Source organism: Cryptomeria japonica, chromosome 3 (assembly GCF_030272615.1).
Source record: "Cryptomeria japonica chromosome 3, Sugi_1.0, whole genome shotgun sequence".
Lineage (NCBI taxonomy): Eukaryota > Viridiplantae > Streptophyta > Pinopsida > Cupressales > Cupressaceae > Cryptomeria > Cryptomeria japonica.
The window spans coordinates 512035077-512056475 of record NC_081407.1 but is presented as its reverse complement, the minus strand read 5'-3'; positions in this window follow the sequence as shown (position 1 = coordinate 512056475).

Sequence of the window (21399 nt, the reverse complement as noted above, 5' to 3'; positions counted from 1 at the left end):
GCGTTTCTGTGAAATGGCGAAGGCAATCACCATTTCACAGCTTGAAATCTCCTTTGTAAAACCATCATTGTAAAACAACGATGTCTATCACTAAATCGCAGGGTCAAGTGGCGATCAAAACTTGACCGATGCAATCCTGCGAAAAATGCTCTCCCTTTATTTATGTGGGCCCGTCACCATTTTGTGGGTTCAAATGTTGAATTGGCCTTAAATGCCACAAAATAGCGATAATATTTTATGTCACCACATCCATTTCGCAACTTAGGGGGGGGGGTTGTGAGTTTGGTCTTCGCAAAATAGTGAAACGCTTAGCCTTTTCACCATTTCGTAGGGGGAACAAAATAATAAGTTACCCACTTCGCGAAATGGTGAAAGCCATGAAGCTTGCTTTGCATGTAAAAGGGGAAAGGGGAAACTGGTCCCACCATGGACTAAGGTCCCTTTAGCCAGTAGATGTTAAGTGATTTGAAAGCCCGAGCCGGTCAACACAAAAATAGAAATTTAGAGCCCGAGAAGGATAGAAGGCAAAAATACCTTAAGTTCATAGTCTTTCAAGCCTTCAATAAAAAAAGATATGGGCTTCTCTAACCCATCCTGATTTACCTAGGTTAGGACAACATATATACTTGTTTCTCCTCCAAAAGTGTAGAGGATGAAATCCTTGTCATAGTTCAGATGGACCAAGGTACGAGCCTGGGCAATGGATTGTTTGATCTGATCAAAGCCCTCCTTACCTTCCTTGGTCCATTTGAAGATCATGTCCTTCTTTAGCATTGTTATGAGAGGCTTTACCATATCAACAAAGTTGGGGATGAACCTTCTTACAAAATTTATCCTTCCAAGGAAGCTTTGTAAGCTTTCTTGTGGCTTGGGAGTGGAAGAGAAACAATAACTTCCACCCTTTCTAGATCAATGGTCAAACCATCTTTGGATATGATATGTCCTAGGAGCTTGTCCTGATTAGTGGAGAATACACACTTGTTGGGGTTCAATGAAACACCATATTCCCTACACTTCTTGAATACTTGGTCAAGGTGAGCAAAGTGGTGGGTCGGGTCCACTTGGATATTGCTCCTTCGTAGCGCATGAAACTTAGCACTTTGCGTTTCTAAAAAATGGTGAAGGCAATCACCATTTTGTGGCTTGAAATCACCTTTGTAAAACCATCAATGCGAAAAAACGATGTCTATCACTAAATCGCAAGGTCAAGTGGCGGTCAAAACTTGACTGCTGCAATCCTGCGGAAAAGGCTCTCCCTTTATTTGTGTGGGCTCGTCACCATTTCGTGGGTTTAAATGTTGCATTGGCCTTAACTATCGCAAAATAGGAATAACCTTTTATATCACCGGATCCATTTCGTAGCTTCGCTGGGGGGGGGCACCTGTGAGTTTGGTCTTCATGAAATAGTGAAACGCTTAGCCTTTTCACCATTTCGTAGGGGGAACGAAATAATAAGTCACCCGCTTCGCAAAATGGTGAAAGGCATGAAGCTTGCTTTGCAAGTAAAAGGGGAAAGGGGAAACCAGTCCCACCATGGACTAAGGTCCCTTTGGCTAGTAGATCTTAAGTGATTTGACCGCTTGAGCCTGTCAACACAAAAAATAACAATTTAGAGCCTAAGAAGGATAGAAGGAAAAAATGCCTTAGGGTTTAGGGCTCTCATGGAGGTTTTAGCAGTGTTTTCTTAGCCAACTGGGTTTTCTCTGATTGGATTTTTTGAAGGCTTAGGTTGACATGAATTTAGTCAACATTTTTTAGGATTAAGTGGGGTAACAAGCCTTCTTGGAAAATAAGACCCGAGGCCTTAAATAGTCCATTGGGCATAGAGTCAATATGTGGTAAAAATAGGAAGATTTTTCTGCCCCTGCAACCTATAGGATGTCAAAATTTTCTGCTATTCTGAAAGAACAGTCTGTGCATGTGCACTTATTAGGAAAACTGGGAAAATATTTACAAGAATCCTAAAAACATCTCAAATACAAGCCTTGAGGTGGATGTTGCTCACTACAATAGGGAGGGCTTCACTGTTCAGCCTAGCCAAATTGAAACAATTTGCCTCCTTGTAGCCTATGATCACATAAGGACCACTCCATATTGTATCGAACTTTAAGTACCTTCCTAGTTTTTCTCTATTAGCATACCACTTTATGACAAGGTCGCCAACCTTGAAATTCCTAAATGTAGCCTTCTTGTCAAAATATCTCTTCACTTGTCCTTGATGGACACTTAGTGTCTGCATGGCCCTTTCTCTAACTTCTTCCAGCTCTATGAGCTCTGCATACCTGATTGACATGGCATCATTTTCTAGGAACTCCGACTGATGCACTAATTCAAGAGAAGGTAACTCAAGAGATAAGGGAAGCCTTGCTTCCCTTCCATATACCAACATGAAGGGTGAGTTGCCTAATGCTCTCTTTGTAGTAATTCTATCAATGCATAGGGTTGTTCCTAACTTTAGGTACCAAGACCTTTGATTATCATCAAGAGTCCTTTTGATGATCTTGATTAGATTCTTATTGGAAGACTCGGGAAGAACATTGCCTTGAGGGTAGTAGTTTGATGATGTCTTCAAGACTACATCGTGTTGGACTGCCCATAAGCTGATTTGAGATCCTACAAAGGCCTTGGAATTGTCTAATATCATTGTGGAAGGGGCTCCAAATCTAATTGCAATCCCCTCAAGGAATTGAACCATTGAGTTCTTAGTTGCATCGTTTAGCAACTGCCTCTATCCACCTTGTAAAATAATCTATGGCAGCCAAAATCTACTTATGGCCTGAAATTGACAATGGATCAATGGGATCGATGAATTCAAGACCCCATTGTACAAATGGTTGATCCGTTTGAATGGGATGAAGAGGGAGATAAACTAACCTTTGCTTTCCTGAAAAGAGTGCACACTTTGCATTTTGCCATTAGACAATTCTTCTAACAACTCGCTAATCTGATCTCCTGTTATGCACCTTAGCAATACATGATTTAGGTTTCTTTTAAACAAGATATCATCCACCAAGGCATAGGGGATGTACTAAAGTCTAAGATGGATCCTCTTGGTTCTGTCAAAGTGAGGATGATAAATACCATCGCTTAGGAAGACATTCATATCCTCAAGCCAACCGGTTTGTGCATCTCCTTGACTATCGAGTTGTTCTTTTTCTTGCAGCAAGAGAGAGACCTTTCGATCTTTTCCAAAAGTTGAAACAAACCGCTCACAAAGTCCTCTACCTCTTACTAACTTAGTGATATTTATTTTAAGGTCATATTCCATGACCTTTGTGATCCATCCAACTCTCTTTTTACCTATATCCCTATTTAGAAGGAATTCCTTCACGTTGGCGTGTGGGACTAGGAGCTGAATCCGATTATTGGAGAGCATATGTCTAAACTTTTTTTATGCTCTCACAACTGTGATGAACTACTTCTCCACATTACTGTACTTAAGTTCACAGTATTTTACGCCTTCACTAAAAAAATCTATGGGCTGCTCTAACCCATCCCGATTTAATTAGGTTAGGATAACAGATATACTTGCTTCTCCTCCAAAAGTGTAGAGGATGAAATCCTTGTCATAGTTCAGATTGATACGAGCCTAAGAAATAGCTTTTTTGATATGATCAAAGCCCTCCTTACCTTCCTTGGTCCATTTGAAGATCATGTCCTTCTTTAGTATCGGTATGAGAGGCTTTACCATAGCAACCAAGTTGGGGATGAACCTTCTTACAAAATTAATCCTTCCAAGGAAGTTTTCTATGCTTTTCTTGTGGCTTGAGAGTGGAAGAGACACAATAGCTTCCACCCTCTCTTGATCAATGGTCAAACCATCGTTGGATACGATATGTCCTAGGAGATTGTCCTGATCAATGGAAAATACACACTTGTTGGGGTTCAATGAAACACCATATTCCCTACACTTCTTGAATACTTTCTCAAGGTGAGAAAAGTTGTCCATTGCATGTTTTGATTATACAGTGACATCATCAAGATATACAAGCACAAATATTGCTAATACTCCCTTAAAGGCCATATCCATGGCTCTTTGAAAAGTTGTACCTGCATTTTTTAGTCCAAAAGGTATCTTACAATAGGCATAAGTGCCCCATTTAGTAGTGAATGCAATTTTATATTGGTCTGATTCTTGGAATAGGATGTGGTTATATCATGAGTATCCATCCAAGAATGAGAATCTCTCTGAGCCACTAACTTTGGCCAAAATTTTTTCCATGTAAGGGAGGGGATAATGATCTTTGAGGGAGACCCTATTGAGGTCCCTAAAGTCTACATACAATCTTATTTCCCATTCTTATTCCTAATGGGAACAAGATTTGCTACACAAGAAGAATGCTTAATTGGAAAAATAATGTTGCATTCTATAAGCTTGGATAGCTCTTTTCTCATCAAAGGTTCAACCTTGGGGTTGATAGGTCTTTGATTTTGCCTAACAAACTTAGCATTAGGATCAAGCTTTGTTGTATGTTGAGATAAGATAGGGTCAAAACCTTTTAGATCCTCATATGTAAAAGCAAAAACATCATTGTATTCTTGACAAAGGTTGACAAAAATATTTTGATCTATTTGGGAACGTACCTTTCCCAAATTAAGAGCTTATCCTTCCAACATAGATATTGATTTGTAGTCTCCTTTCCTTGCGGCCAGGTTCATAGCTCTACCTTTCATTTGATCATCAGTATTGAAGATCCCTTCTGAGGTGATCAATCCCTTGGGTGACTTGTTTGAATTGAGTTGCATTATTTGATCTCCATATTGGTCTTGCAGCAAGGCTTGCTTCTTGTGGGAGAAATTTGCCTCATCTTGTTAAAAATTCACAATTTGTTGATCTAAGTCAAAGACCTACCAATTCACTTGGTTATCAGGTATTGTAGGCCTCACCACAAGTTTAATTTGATGTTCTTTCTCTTCTACAATAGGAGATGGAATGTCATGTTGGGCACATAGGGCTCAATGTTATATTTGGCAATAGGCTCTACCTTTATGGTCACCTTTGTACCATATCTTGTTCTAAACAACATGTGAGACCAATCAAAATATAGGTGGCCACCTATCTTAGTAGTGAATTCCCTAGATAGACAAATGAAAAAGTAGGTTAGGAGATCAATCACTGAGATTTTTTGCAATACACTACAACCCAGGGAGGCATGCAAGGTCAAATATAGGTCCTTAATAACCCCCACAGTCTGAACTGATGTGCCATCAATTTGTACAACACCTCTTGATATAGGCTCATATTTAATGCCTAGGCAATTAACCACTTGTTTTGGAATAACCGAGCTACTAGATCCACTATCTATCATGCAATTATGAATAAGATTATTTCCTATAATCAAAGAAAGATAGAAGGGAGGAAGCTTACTGATTTTCTTTGAATTCTTTGCCTCTAAAGGCTACACTAAGCTTGTAGGAGTTTAAGAGTTGTAATTTTTTGTAGTCACCTCTGCAACATTGATATCCATTAAAGTTTCCTGGAGTAGGTCTCTCTTAGATGGGATAGAAAGAGCATCCGACATAGATACATTAAGGATAGATTTTTTCATTTTCTCTACTATGTTGAATGGAACCACAACCTTAGTTGAAGCCTTTGTAGTAGTAATATTTGTTTTTGAAATTGTAGGAGCCTTAGGTTGCTCCCCTTGTTTGACCTTTTGAATCAAGTCTGGTTCTTTATTTGGAGCAGCCACCTTGTTAGGAGTCTTTGGCATTGAAGATTGTATGACATCTTGTGGAGCTTGAGCCACTGTGGTAGTTGTATTAGGATCTATGACCCTCCTTTTGGATCTTGAATTGCTAGCCACAGGGTCACTATTAATTTGGTTTATACCGCAAAAGTCAGCCTCTTACCAATTCATAAGAGATGAATGTTCATGTGATTGATTTGGACCGTCATTAAAATGTTGTTTCCCTAAAGTTGTTGGTTCATTTTGAGCTACTAAGTCCTGGGGAAACTTACCACTTTGATAAGCGATCTAATTATGAGCCTGATTGCACTGATTACATCATTCTTGCTCTTGGTTTCTCTTGAGAAAGATTGTTATGTGTTGGTACCAATGCCTTCAAAGTTCCTGTAGCCATGGGGTTTGAGTTATTTAAGGGCATAGCGTTACTCCATTGGTTTTTCCCTTGAATGTTAGGCCTTTTTTGTTGATAGCTCTAATTTTGTGGTTGGTAAGGACCTTTGTTAGCCTGTGGCATTTGACTTTTGATTGAAACTAGTTCATTCCCAAATCACTGCATATCGTTGGTCTATTTTCTGCATTGAAGTATCAAGTGAGGCCTGGAGTAAGGTCTACATCTCCTTAAACTCTAAATATAATGGAGTGGGTGCAGGTGTGAGAAATTGACTTGTTGATGCCACCGATATAGGTGCCAAAGTAGGTTGTTGTGTAGGAGCCTCTGAGAATGAGGGCATTGGAGGCCTAGGAGATAATTTCCCAGCATGTATTAAGCAAAAAATTTGCCTTAATGGCAATGTCATAAGCCCTTGGAAGATTATCTCTTCCCATTGACTAAATCATAGCAGCAATGTCATTGTTTAGAGCCCCAAGGAAGTATAGGAAAGCATAATTTGATGATGGCTTAACCAAGGTTGGGATCCTATCCCAGGTCTTCTGAAATATATAGTTGAAGTCTCCCATGAACTCATGGGGTGCTCCCTGAATGGTTGTTGCCTTCTCAACCAGTGAGAAATGGTCACTTTTATCTTCAAACTGCTTGCACAATTTTTCTCCCAATTCATCCCAGTTATAAATGGAGCCAGAGGGTAGACCCCTATACCACTGTAGCGATTTTACCTTAAAAGATGAGGCAAGAAGCCTCACTACAACATTATCCTCTATTACATCATTAACCATGTAGATGCTTGCAACATCTTGAATGTGTTCATCTGGGGTAATAGAGGTTTCTCCAGTAAAGAATTGTATGGCCTTTAGGGATGCTACTGGGATATCATTCTTTTGGGATAAAACCAAAGGACTACCACAATTAAAGGTGAAAAATGCATGAGCTCTAGGGATTGCCATAGAAAATAGTGGCTTATTGGTATGTATGGCAGGTCCTTTAGGTTGTGCTAATCTTGTAAATGGAGGGTGTTGGACTAACCCGACATTGATAAATTCTAATCTAATGATCTTAGGGGGGAAAAGGGTTAGAAGGAATGCTTGAAAGGAAAAAAGGTTTGCACCTAGATTAAAAATTGATCTCTGTGCCTATAACTGCACAAGGCACAAATAGAACTACCCAAAATATGTGCAGGTTTCTACTTAAATCAGCTCCCTATTTACATGAGTGAAGGTTGGAAATCTTGTAAAATGGAGAGAGGGACTGAAGCCAATCCACATATGGCATTCAAAGAGGGATCAACACAATCACTATGCAAAGGAAACAAAAGAAGATGAATTCATATAAGGAGGTAATGGGATTATATAGATTATAAGAACTAAAATAAGGCAAGACAAGTAATTCTATTCATGCAAAGGCAAAGCAAAATCTTACAATTTATAGAAAACATATATTATAAGATAGAAAAGAAAAGAAGATCCTTGAAAAGGGTTACAAAATTGCCTTTATAGTTCAGGCATAATTGAGATAGATTACAGTTAAGAAACCCTAACCCTACTAGGGTTAGGTTACAAAATATCAGAAAGAAGGATCAAATCAACAAGTTGATATGTTTGTGTGAATTACAAACTAAAAATATCCTCCAAATCTGGAAAGAAACAAAATAATCTTGTAGATGAAAAAAGATTTGATCTGATTTGCCTCACGGTGGTACCGCAAGATCAAAAAGGTCTTCAATATGCATTGAATACTCCTACATGGCATTTGAAATAAGTCTGCACATCAAGTCTGGAGTTATGACAGAAGTTCCAGTGGTTGAGTTGAGATTTGATCAGATTTGGGGCACCATCTAGGCCAAAAAGATAATTTTGACTACCCAGTCGAAAACCATTCTTAATAGAGCATTTAAATCCCAATGACTCCTGCAAGATTGAAATCTGGCCATTCAATCATCCAGGTCGCATGATGATGGATGTGCGAGAAAGCACCACATAGACCTCCAAAGGGTTCAAAAAGGGTTTAAAAATTGGTTGTTGATCGACCCCCTTTAGTGAAAATCCACGGACGTAGATGCGCCATGTGGTGGGCCGGGTCCACTTGAATATTGCTGCTTCATAGTGCATGAAACTTAACACTTTGCGATTTTACAAAATGGCGAAGGCAATTGCATTTTCGCAACTTGAATTTTCCTTTATAAAACCATCGTTGTGAAACAACGATGTCTAGTTGTAAATCGCAGGGTCAAGTGGTGGTCAAAACTTTATCGCTGTAACCGTGCAAAAAAGGCTCTCCCTTTAGTTCTGTGGGCTCATCGCCATTTCACGAGTTTTAATGTTGCATTGGCCTTAACCACCATGAAATGGCAATAACTGTTTATGTCACCGCATCCATTTTGCGGCTTCATGGGGGGGCCCACCTATGAGTTTGGTCTTCACAAAATAGAGAAACATTTAACCTTTTTGCCATTTAGCAGGGGAAACAAAATAATAAGTTCCCCGCTCTACAAAATGGTGAAATCCATGAAACTTTCTTTTTCAGTAAAAGGGGAAAGGGAAAACCGGTCTCGCCATGGACTAAGGTCCCTTTGGTCAGTAGATGTTAAGTGATTTGACCACTTGAGTCGGTCAACACAAAACATAAATTTAGAGCCCGAGAAGGATAGAAGGCAAAAATGCCTTAGGGTTGAGGGATCTCATGGAGGTTTAAGCAATGTTTTCTTAGCCAACTGGGTTTTCTCAGATCAGATTTTTCAGGGCTAAGGTTGACATGAATTTAGTCAACAATTCAAAAGCATTGAAATAGAACATTAAACACATAGGATGAATGGGTTTCAAATGTGGGGGAATCTTATCGAATAATTTCAAAAACCTTAAGTTGAAACTAGCCATTGATTCATTGTAACCCTTTTGAATATTTATAAGTTCATACAACACAAACTTTGGATCTATGTGGTCTCCATATTGCTCAAGAAACATGCTTTTGAATTTTGACCAATAACTGATTGATGCATCTAGTAAGCTTCTATACCATTCAATTGCATCTTCAATAAGAGACTGCATAAACAATTTCATAAAAATATCTTCATGTTCAATCTCATAATTGTCCATCACACTCTCAAATTCTCTTACATGGTCTTCCCCAATCATGGCATGGTTTCTAGTGAAGTTAGACACAACATTCCTTACTTCATTCCTTATATCATTGGGGCACCCTCAAATTCCAGTGAAGTCTAACTATCTATATTTGTCGATATGCATGGGACCTCATACAAATGTGTTTTGTCTTTGATGTTGTTGATATTGTGCTTGTTGATGTTGCACTTGTGGGCCTTTCTAGTACTACTAATGTGTATAATTCTGAGGGCCTTGCTGATATTGATGCATGTTTTGAAAGTTCTTATTTGTTCCACCATACTGATAATTATATTGAGGTATTTGAGATCCTCTTGTATATGAATTGTATCCATAATTATGGTAGCCCATTCCTCCTTGGGTCATAACAACACTAGGTGGCTTGGAAGTATTGGTTGATACAAGAGGGATGCTCCTTTGGGTTTTCACTGGTACCATAGATGATTGAGTATTCAGATTTGACACATTATTGGCAGATGTAGCTACATGGGACAATAGATTGAAAGTCACGGTAGAATACATTAGAGTGTTGGCCATTGGCATGCTTTGTTGTACTTAAGAGGATACCTGAGTACCAACTATTTGTTTTGAGTGTTGTGGTTTATTATTATGAGATGAAGGTATATTATTTATTTGAGATGTTAATTCTTACACCTCTTGGGCTAGAATGTCTCTTTGTCTCATTAATTTTAAGTGTTATTCTTTAGCCAACATATCTTTTATTTGATCTTGCAACTCTTATTCAGTGGGTTCATTTTGAACATTTGGTGATGTAACTTGATGTACTTGAATGAAATGGAATATTTGAACATTTGGTGAGGTAGAAAATCTAGGAGTGCTAGGTGTTTGGTGATTTTTTTCTAGAGTGGGTCCTTGATTTGTTGTTTTAGTATGGTGTTCATTCATTCCCCTATTATAGTCTATTATTGCCTGAGCTAGAGTCATTTCTTCCTTGAATTATTTTTGAATTTCCTTTTTAGATGTTGTGATGCATTCTAGAGCTTGGTATTGATAATGTTGGTCTACCCTTTCTGCAAACGTCCTTCCTTGATCCATTGAAGAGTTATTATGTGTGTTAATGGTATTACTAGGCGCAACACTTATCTTATTTGTCCCTTTTTTAATGATCTTCTTTCAAACATGTAAAATCTAACTTTTAATCCAGAGATCTTCTTGGATTAACCACCCTTGAAAGGGAATATAATGGGATTGTTTACTTAGAGTTCTGGGACCACCATATTTATAAACAATCCCTAATAGAGTCACCAATTTGTTGGTTCCCAAAATTGTAGGTTTGTCAAACTCTAAGAGTATGCCAGGCTCTACGGTCAAGTTTGACAATTAATTTTGGCCAACTAACAAAATCAACCATGATGGTTGCAATTTCCTTCTCTTCAGGCTTTGCTTGTCCTAGGCGGGTATACCTTGAGGATAATTTTAGAAAATTATGGTTAAGTAGAGAATGTTTTTGGCATATGTTCTACTAATTTACAAGTTGGTTTCATCTCCCATTGATAAGAAAACAAAGGAAAGTAAATGTATTTGTGTAGTTTAAAATTTTATAACTGGTGCCTTTCTTCCACTAGGCAACGAAGTCAATTTATTGCTTCTACAATGGTTTTGTAGCACCTTGTTAGAGAATTTTTACATCCACGCCTTGTATGAATTTGCCAATTGTTTGTTCCTTAATGAAGTAAGTTGTCCTTTGTTATTATGACTTATCTGAATGAATTTAATCCCTCCTTGAGTAAGCCAAGTAAACAAACCATATAGAAAAATACTCCTTCAATCAATCTTAGACACCCTTGGTATTCAAGTTAATGAGACATAAATTGTGTACATAGAGATATCAAACAACCTTGGTTACTTTAACTAATATAACAGATGCAACCAAATTTTGAAAGCACTCAACTGCACTCATTGACAGCTTGCAAAGAAAAAAAAACCAATATTTTGTATTATCTAAATGATGATAGTAATAATTCTTTTTTCTCCCCTTCTTGGTAGAGGTTGGGGTCCTCTTTATAGAGAGAAAACAACCTTCCAACTGCCACCTTGAATGTCACATTCCTTTATAAAACTAAAAGTTTGTTTAAAACATTAACATAAAAGAACTTATAGAACATAAGATTACAAATTCATAAGTGCTCATTTGTAGTCTTCGATCTCCTTGGTGAATGCTCATGGTCATGCTCGGCCTAGAAAATTATTCACCTTGTTTCTTGGATGTCACATGATCCCTACTAGTGTCTTCATGTCTATCTTGTAATAAAAATATTAAAAACCTCAAGGTGGTCTATGTGTACCTAACTTTTGTAAGGATCAGGTGCTTCATGGTATATTCTTGATGTTTCCTTAGTAATTTACTTTCCCTTCTAATTAGTTCATTTATCCCAAATTATTTGTGTGGCAGTGCTTCTGAGTCCTTATATTGATCGACAAGTATAGGCTAAGTGAGAAATAGATCACATGTCTTTTGCCATCCAACTTGAAGCATGTGTTGAGGTGACATGAAGTGTTAGGTGCAAGTTCGCAACAGTCAAGACAGTCTGCCAGGGAAGACTACGACCTTGAGATCTAACCATGAACTGTTACAAAATATGTTGTGTCACATCCTCATGACTTGGGCGTGACAGTGGAATGATAGCCCGCGATGTGGAAAGAGGCTGCCACATGTTGTGTCAAGGCCCACAAAGCTAGAAGAAATGAACAAGGTTCATCATCACAAGAATACAATTGTTATTTTAACTAATGTATTTTTACACTCCAACAATACCTTAATCATTTGTGTCATGTTTTATATTCTAAAAGAATTACTTGGGCTAAATGATGTTGTTTGGAGAATAGATATATCAGTTGTTTATCAAATTAGGAATCACAGATATATATTTCTAGATAGAGGACAATGTGACATCATGTATAATGGTTTCTTCAAAACCTTTCAAAATGAAATGAAAATGAGGTGGAGGATACCTAGCCAAGTTGTGGAGAGATACAAGGAAGTTATTAATTTTATGGTAGATAAGGACAATTTCTAGTGGAGGTTGTTGAGCCTAGGATTTCACCTATGATCTTGCTTCTCCTATCCATATCCTATCTCCATCCATATCCCCTTTTCCATCCCTTGATCTTTGATCAAAACAAAGGACATAAAGAAAAATGCAAAAACATGGGTTTCAAAAAGCTCTTGACATGTCCTTTCATGTGGACCACATGCCATTCAATGCACCATGTCGTTGCCTTACATTATGAAATCCCTTAGCTTGGAAACATGTTATCTATCACAAGATAGCCCTAGGAAATCTACTTACCTCTGATTCCATAATAAGCTACCTCCATCTTTCTCCTATCCATATTCGCCTCAACAATTCATTCATCCATTCATAATATTCCTTGCCTTGCTAGATACTCAGGGGCAATTAAATACATCTTGCTTGTAATCGAAAAAAAGCCAAAAAATATTTCAAAATCCAAAGAAATCATAAAAAGACTTGAAAAAATCCAAAAAATCACAAAAGGAAAAAAAATGAGAATCAAAGCAATAAATTATCTCTTGCAGATCGAACACCTAAACACATACAAAGAAAGCATAGACCATCCATCAAATCAAATCAACAAAAGACAAGCTCTCAAAGTCTGTAATCAAATTGATCACATGTCTTGTTAATCAATCCATTGATTAAAATCAATCAATTAATCAACATGTCTTATATAAGGAAGGGTGCACTTGAAACGAGACAGATCGGTCTTATACGGGGTATTTACTCTTTGAAACCAAATATTCTTATCAATCATCTCATCAAGAAATAAAAACAATGACACATATCAGTATGGTTGTTGGATTTTGTCCTAGTTAGTCTTACCTTTATCAATTGATGACATGCCATGTTTTATCTTTCAAAATCCAAAATAAATCAAAATAAATTTTTCAAAATCCAAAAAAAGCCAAAAAATCTTTCAAAATCCACAATAAATCATATAATGTCCTGAAAAAATCTAAAAAACATCAAATAAACTTAAAAAACCTTTAAAAATAATAATAAAAAACACAAAAAAAATCCATCAATTGCAATTTACAATAGATTATCCTTTGCAAATGAAAAGCATTTCAATAGACACAAAATGCAAACAAATGAAAACATTGAGCTTGACAAATCATGCATCAACAGACAAACTACCAAGCTAGTCTATAACCCAACCGATCAATTGCCTATCAGTTTTCAGCATCCTTATTATACAATGTGTCTTTACGGATACATCATTCCTAAAACATGCACCTTATTAGATATCATGTCCTAATGAATACATCTTTCCTACAATGGACATCCTATCAAACAATCATCCTAGAAACACATCCTTGGCAAGAAGATCAATATCGTTGTTGACTTGCTTGGTCAAGTCAGTCTTATCTTTTATTTGACTTATCTTTTTATCAATTGAAGATAGATCATGTTCCTATGCTACTCAAGGATGTTGAAAAAGTGACTAGAGGAACCAAGATGGGTATGATCATTTTCTTTGTTTGTTGTTTGTGATGTGGAGCAATGAAGTTCTAGGGCAATGGTGCCTAGGGTGTCTATGTTGGTACATTCGTTTGGCAAGTATCCTATGCAAAAATGAAAGTCAAAGATAGCTATGCTTGTGACTATCACACATACCTCAACCCTTAGTACTACACCTAGAATGGAGGGGTTCACTCCTTGTCTTTAATGTGTTTGTTTCTGCAATGGGATATGATTCACACCTTGGTTCCTTATACCCTGGTGTACAAAGCTCCATTGATACATAATAAGGCTCAATGATTAATCTATATTGTTCTATGAATAAAGGCACACAAGTTCACGGATTTATCATCATCAATATTTTCATTTCATTCTCTCATCTTCTCATTTCTCCTAATTCCATCTCAAATCATTTCCTCATATCAACTATTCAATCAATCAATCAAATTCTATTTCCTAATCATTCTTCACTTTCATAATTTCTTTATCATTTATCCAACTTTCATCAATCATTTGTCATGTACATGATGTATCCTTCTTGAAACTAGATGTTTTGATCTATCTTTTTCTTATACAGGATGTGTCCTTCCTGAAACCAGACTTGATCTTTATCAAATCAATCCAATCAATTCAATCAATCTAATCGATCAATTAATCAATCTACAAATCATTCTAACCATCTCTTCTACTTAATCAAACCCATAAATATCATCAACTAACCATTCTTCTATATCTCACATAGCATTTTTATTCTTTTAAGAGATCATTCATGCCTTTAATGCATAAACAATCTCTCGAGGGGGCATCCTACCTCCATCTCTTGACATACTGGGGTAGGAAATTTTGAAAATTTTCTAATTACTCGTCTTATTAATTTAAATAATTCTTTAATTAAGCTAATTATTTATTCCTCTAAATTAATTTAATCATCACATATCAACATTATTAAATATTCTATTTTTATCTTAATCAATTAATCATTAACCATTTTATAATATTAATTAAATATTTACTATTTAATTAATTATGATTTAATACCTTTAATTAAATAATCTCTATTATTTATTTAAATTCAATTTCTAAGATGATTAAATAATTTGTTTAAATTATTTAATTAACTAATTCATTCTTCAAATTCAAATTCTAAATCCCCAAATTCTAATTTCATCTAATTTCAATATTTTTCAAAATAAAAAATCAAATTCAAATTCAAATTCCCCCAAATTCTAATTTCAGTTAATTTGAAGTACATGTCCATTTCAATTTCACTTTTCAAAATTCAAAATTTAAATTAAAAAAACAAATCAAATTGAATTTCTAAATCAAGTTCAATTTACATGCAAATGGAATTGAATTTCAATTAAAAAATCCTACAACACATGCAAAATTCCTAACAGAGTAATCAATTCAGTTAAATGTTCAATTTCTATTTCTAGCTTTCAATCAACTTTTTCCAACAATGCATTCAATTAGTCATCTCCCTAGTTAACTCAGTTAACTATTTAATTTAATCAATCATCTATTCAAACTATTCACTTAACAATTCAATCTATTGTGTTCCACCTCCCAATAAATTCAGTTCAACTAGCAATCAACATGTGAGCTCACTTGAGTTCCATCTCTCAATCAATCTCCTCCAAAAATCTATAAATTGAATCTCAATTCTCCATTTTCAACAATCGTAAACTTTGAATCTTTGTGCCATTTGCAGGTTAGCAGTGCAATATCTAAGAGCCAACATTACTCAAGGAAGAGAAGGACAATGGAAGCGACATGCAATAGGGAGTTTTGATTGAATTATTTTATATCCTTATTGTTTAGAATTACATACTTTCATTGATATTTATTTAGAATTTGTTAGCTAGATAGGATTCGTTATTTCCTATAATTTTAGTTAGCTATGGTGAATTTTACTAATAAACACTATTGTGTTACATTTTCTAGCTACACGATTCTAGAAGTAAGTTTGGTAATGTGTATAGATCCTAATTCCTATATTTCAATTCATCTCCGCTTTTATAGAAAAATAATAAGTGTCTATTCTCTAGATTATGGTTTGACAGTGTAATGTGTCCCAGTTGATTCACTAGAATGCTTTGCATTCTTCAGTAGTGATTGGTAAGCTTGTGTGGATTTGGGAACATGGTCAAGAAAGTATAAGGATTTTGTGGTATGAGTTTCAAGTGAATTGGAACTCTATTGTGCTATATCTTATATGTTGATGTGGCATAGAATATTTGGGCTGCCCTATTGCTACCTATTCAATGAGTTTATCCTTTTGCACCATCATTTAATGATTTCTTTCTTTATAATATGATTTTAGAGAGGATGTAGATGGTCTGATTTTCTTTTGTCTTGGTCTACATGATGATTTTGGTTTCTTCCTAGTGGTGTTAAGGCAAATTAATAACAGTTTTAATAGTGGTGTTGATATTTGGGCCTATAGGTTGAGCTCCTTCAATTGTGGTTGATCCTGACCTATTCTAATTGCATTGAAGGATGAGATAAGATGTGTTTGGGGTTCAACTATGTCTTGGGTTGATCGACAACTTATTTTTGTTTGTGCTATATGTGTTTGAAGCCAACATATATTAGGTCATTCATTTAAGTTGATAGGTCCTATTAGTGATGACCTAATTAATGTTTTGATGTGTTGTGGTAAGGAAGGATAAATCATTTGTGAGTGTGCGACTATGCATTGTGGTGTGTGAAATAATCTAGTGATGACTCAGTTGAGCATGAAGTCTATGAAATCAATATGACAGAGTAACTACGCTACAAAGAGGACTCCAACTTCAACATATGTCAGATGCTACTACAATAGTGGTTCATGTTACATCTCTCATTGTAATATTCATGTATCTTGCTAGGATATAGTGTGTCTTCTTAGCAAGTATTTTGTATCTTTCCCTGTGGTAGTGATTCTCAACTTGCAAGTCCTTCTGGGAGCAGTGAGCTTCCATGAAAGAGTGCCTAAAACAAACATTATAATTTTTGTTTCATATAAAGTGAGCTAACTCTAATTGTCGTTTTGACTCTTTTGGTTTTCCACATTAAAATCTTAGTGTTCTTGTGTGATAAATGATTCATTTTGTTCTTTCCTTCTGTACATCTGATTTAATATTTAAATGGTCAATGAATACATAATTTTTAGTTAATTTTGATTCATCCCCACTCTCAACATCTAGGCGTGTTCAATGACTTGTGTAGCTATGTAGTGTTGCATCTTGAATCATAGGATGACAAGAGTGTAAAATAATCATTGAAGTTAAATCTCCTACCAAAAGGAACAACATTTGAGTTACATTGGATCTCTAGAGTAGATGATAGTCATATTGGTGTTGAGGAGAAAAGGATGAGCTATAGTCAAAATGGAAGAAAATGAAAAACATTGACAACTTTGATCTTGTGGAGGCCTTAGAGTGCAACCTCATAAGAAAATTCTTGAACATAATATAAAAATATTTAAGCCATTTATTTATAAAATCTTGCCTTGAATTTATATTCTTGATACATCATTACATAAACCATACACCCATCTCCATTTTATTGGTGTGAGTTTAAGTTGGGATTTTCACTTCTCTAAACAAAGCATAGTCCTTGCAAACCCATTTTCATTTCCCCACTATAATAAAATGAACTCATTTTGCATCTAGAGAGAGTTCATAATTTGATGTTGAGCAATCAAACAAGAGTGATATCCATATGACAAGTGGGATTGTCCTATTTAGAGCTTTTGATATATCCTTTCTTGTTTCTTGGAGTACTTCAATCACTCACCTGGATTCCCTCTAGGTGGCTCACTAAGTGGGAGTTACTTCTTGCAACTCCTTTTGTAACTCTCACTCCACTCCTAAGGTTTGACTGTACTGATTAATACAAAGAAAGATAGGCCCGAACCCTTACAAAATAACTAAACAACAATGCCTAGGGCGCATGAGGAATGTACACCTAGCCAAAAAAACACCAAAAATAGTGAGAAACCACATAAAAACCAAACCAAAATTGAGATTGAATCAAAGATAAAAAAGCCAACCAACCACTTGCCAAAGACATAAAGGGATGGTCTACTGGGTGGAAGCGTTACCCTCTTTCCAATCGTTACATAAACCAATGACTTTATTGGAAAATAAAATTTTCTTATTAGAGTCCTTAACAGAGGTCAAAGTGCCACAATTTGGAGTAGCTTTGACCACTAAGGCAAGGGGCTCCAATGTAGGAGAGGGGGACATCACATACCTATTTTTCTTCGCTTTCCTATAGTCAATTTCCTTCTAAATAACTTGCAAGGAAGCCAAATTATTCAAGGCCATCTCCTGGCTCAATATTGACATTTTCTCAAAAAAAATCCTCAAAAATTTTGGCTTTCCTTCATCTCCACTATTGCCTTACTCTCATCCCTCTGAGATACTTTTTCACCAAGGTCATTTAGCATTCCCTTGACCTTATCCCACTTCTCTAATTTTCCAACCATATCATTAGCAACCTCCCAGACCCGTTCATCTTTCTCTTCCATTGCCCATTTATTAGCCCTAGCACTCACTTCTACCATAGCCTCAGGCCTATTAATCTTCCTTATAGCCACATCAAAATGTGATTAAATCCATTTGATAATCAAGTCTGGTTGCCCAATACTCTCTTCTAGCCTTGCCACCTTAGCATCCAGAGTGGGGGAACTAGGATTGGGGTTGGAGACATCCTAAAAGGGTAGAAAGGGGCTAATATTCTCAGAGGCCACAAGAGACCAGTCCAATTTTAAGGTCGAGGACTCAGACTCCACAAAAAATTCTTCCTCATCCAATTCCAATAGCTCCACCTCATTTGACGCATGTTAAGGGAGATTTTTTGTTTCGCTCCTCTAATAGGGTTGAAGTGGGTAGGAACCAGCCTGGATTTGAATGAATAAGTAGCATTAGGGTCAAGTTTTGTAATGGGGGTACCCGAGGGCCCCACCACTAAATTAGAGTTTAGCAAAAGGGCAAGGGGAATTATAAGAGACCCACTGGGCAGGGATAAATCCAAATAGAACTTGTAGAGCTTAAGGATTAACCCTTGGTGAAGGGGAAGGGAATTTTTGGACTTGGCTCTAGAAACCGGTTGATTCAAAGAAGAATAAACCTAGAAGGCAAAATTTATTTTTATGTCATACCTTAGGTGGTTTAGCATAGGAAAAATTTGGGTATGAAATCTTTAAACCACCCATCTAGAGTGAAGTATTTCATAAGTAATAAGGCTACATCCTTCCAAATTTTTAGTAGTTCCTCTTTGTTATACCCGCTGTATGACCTTGAAACCCCTTTGCCGAGCTTGAAAAATCTCTTGAATTTGTTCTTATTAAACCCTTTCGGCTTCTTTGCAAAATTTATTCCCTCCTGTTGTAAACTGGCGATAACAACAATCGTGTTCAGTGAGATTTTGAAAGAAACTCCTCTAATGTTCAATTCCTAAGGTTTGAGTGTTGACTACTTATAACTTGACTATTTTTATTTTTTATAATCCTAGTTCAAACAATATTTATTTTAGAAAATAAATAATATTCATAAATAAATAAGAATAAATATAATTATTCCCATCTCTTCCTACTAAGTATTCATTTAGAGATAAATGTTAGTTCATAATATCAAAAGAATAATGAATGTACTATTACAATTGATTTAGACTATCTCTTACAATATATGATCAAGCAAGATAATAAATACCAACTTAATGCCAACACTCAATTGTGCAAAAATAAACAAAATGATTTTATTTTTCGTGTGCGCTTAGATTATTTTCGAAGCCCTTTGCTTAGCAACATACTCTTTCTAGAACTATAAGAGTGATAGTTCTTTCTTGTTGCACTCACAAGCAAAAAAAATAGTAGTTAGTATTCATCAAATCGTAATCAAATCTCACATTAAAAATATTAAATATGTCAGGAGTCGACATTTGCAACATTTCTCAAAATATTGAAACATTACTTTTGATCATTGTCCTTATCTAGTCGAACAAGGGTTATGATACAACTAGAGTCCCTACCATTTGTTAAAAAAGGGAGATTTGTAGCAATGCTGAAATAAAGGACCAACTTCTATATAAGAAAAGGTTATAGATTAAAATAAAGTTTGCATTAATAAAGTTACAATTTATGAACAAAATTTTCTTGTATTGTATGAAACTAATTTTAGCTCAGCACTATGTTTAGTAGCCTGCCCAATTGTCTAAGGTCTTTATAGAAGAGGCAATTTCGTCCAATTTTGATTATCAAAAAATAAAGGAGAAAACTTGTAGCTTTGTATTTTTCTATTAATATTTATTGTGTATTCTTTTTGTCTTTTCTCTACCCAACAATATGTTCTTAGATTTCTATATATTATATGGATTTGTATTTTATGCTTTACTCTTTCTTAGTGTCCAACTTTGTAGAGCTATAAGAGGATGTTGAAAACAACATAATGTAATAGTGTGAATCTCAAGAACTCATGGTAAAATTGCCTGGAACCTTGCACGAAATATTTTTAATAGTAGAGTGTAATCTACTCCTACAAGTTGAGTAGCCCAATGAATGGCTAGTGTATTTGGTGTAATAGTGTTTGAGTTGAATCTCAATCATATGTTAGTTGATATAATGTTTTATTTTGATTAACATAAATTTATGTCTATCTGTTTTGCTACCCCCTATTTCTTTGAATAGATGACATACTTTCACCATCATTTTGCAATCAAGATTTCAAGATTACATAGCTTATATTTAAATTTTGATATTGCAAACATAGTTATGATTATATGATCAGTTGATTCTCATCTACAAAATCTATTCTTCGTTGTTTCTAAGGTTTCCTTGAAAGATTCTAGTAATTATTCACGAACTTGAGGGACTCACTAACTAGAGGACTGAAAAGTCACAAAGATAAGTTTTTTTTGTTGTAAAGTATTGTAAAGCTTTTTTTACCTATTCCATTTTAAATGTAGGATTGTTGTTGTTGTATCCATTATAATTTTTTAGTGAATTGTTGTACTATTAGGCATTTTTATTAGTAGGATAATTATTGGTTAGATTGGCTTCCTATTAAAGCTATCGATTTCTATCATATTGTAGAGCATATTATAGGCATAGATGAATAAATGATTAAATTTGAGTTAGTAACTACAATAGGGAAACAACTACCTGATATGGATTCCTTAGTTGTATTGGCCTTAAACTTGCCTCGAATTTCAACCATCTCCTCTTTAGCATTTACTTGCATATTTACCGTCAATAATATTTTGATAAGAACTAGAATCATACTTAGACTTGCTTCCACTTATGAAATCTTAAACACTACCCAAGCTACAAGCTGCTTTTCTAATCTTCTTCATTCATCTAATGGATATAAACATATTATTTCAAACACAAATAATTTTAATTGTATAACTTTTGATACAAAAAATTATATCAAACAAAGCACAAGACTTCAAATCTTCACAACCAAACATAATATCGTGTATTCAGATACCACTGTGCAATCCTTTTATTTTTTATGTTTCTAGTCTTCTTTGAGAACCCACTTCGAGGTAGATAAAGTATTAAAAATATCATGTTCAAATTTTAGTCATTGCCACAATTTGAAACAATTAAGAATATGAAAAATATTGAGATTCTAAGCATAACATATAAGATTTAAAATTCAAATTCAACATTTTATATAGTAATCTATAAACACAAAACTTCAGCTATA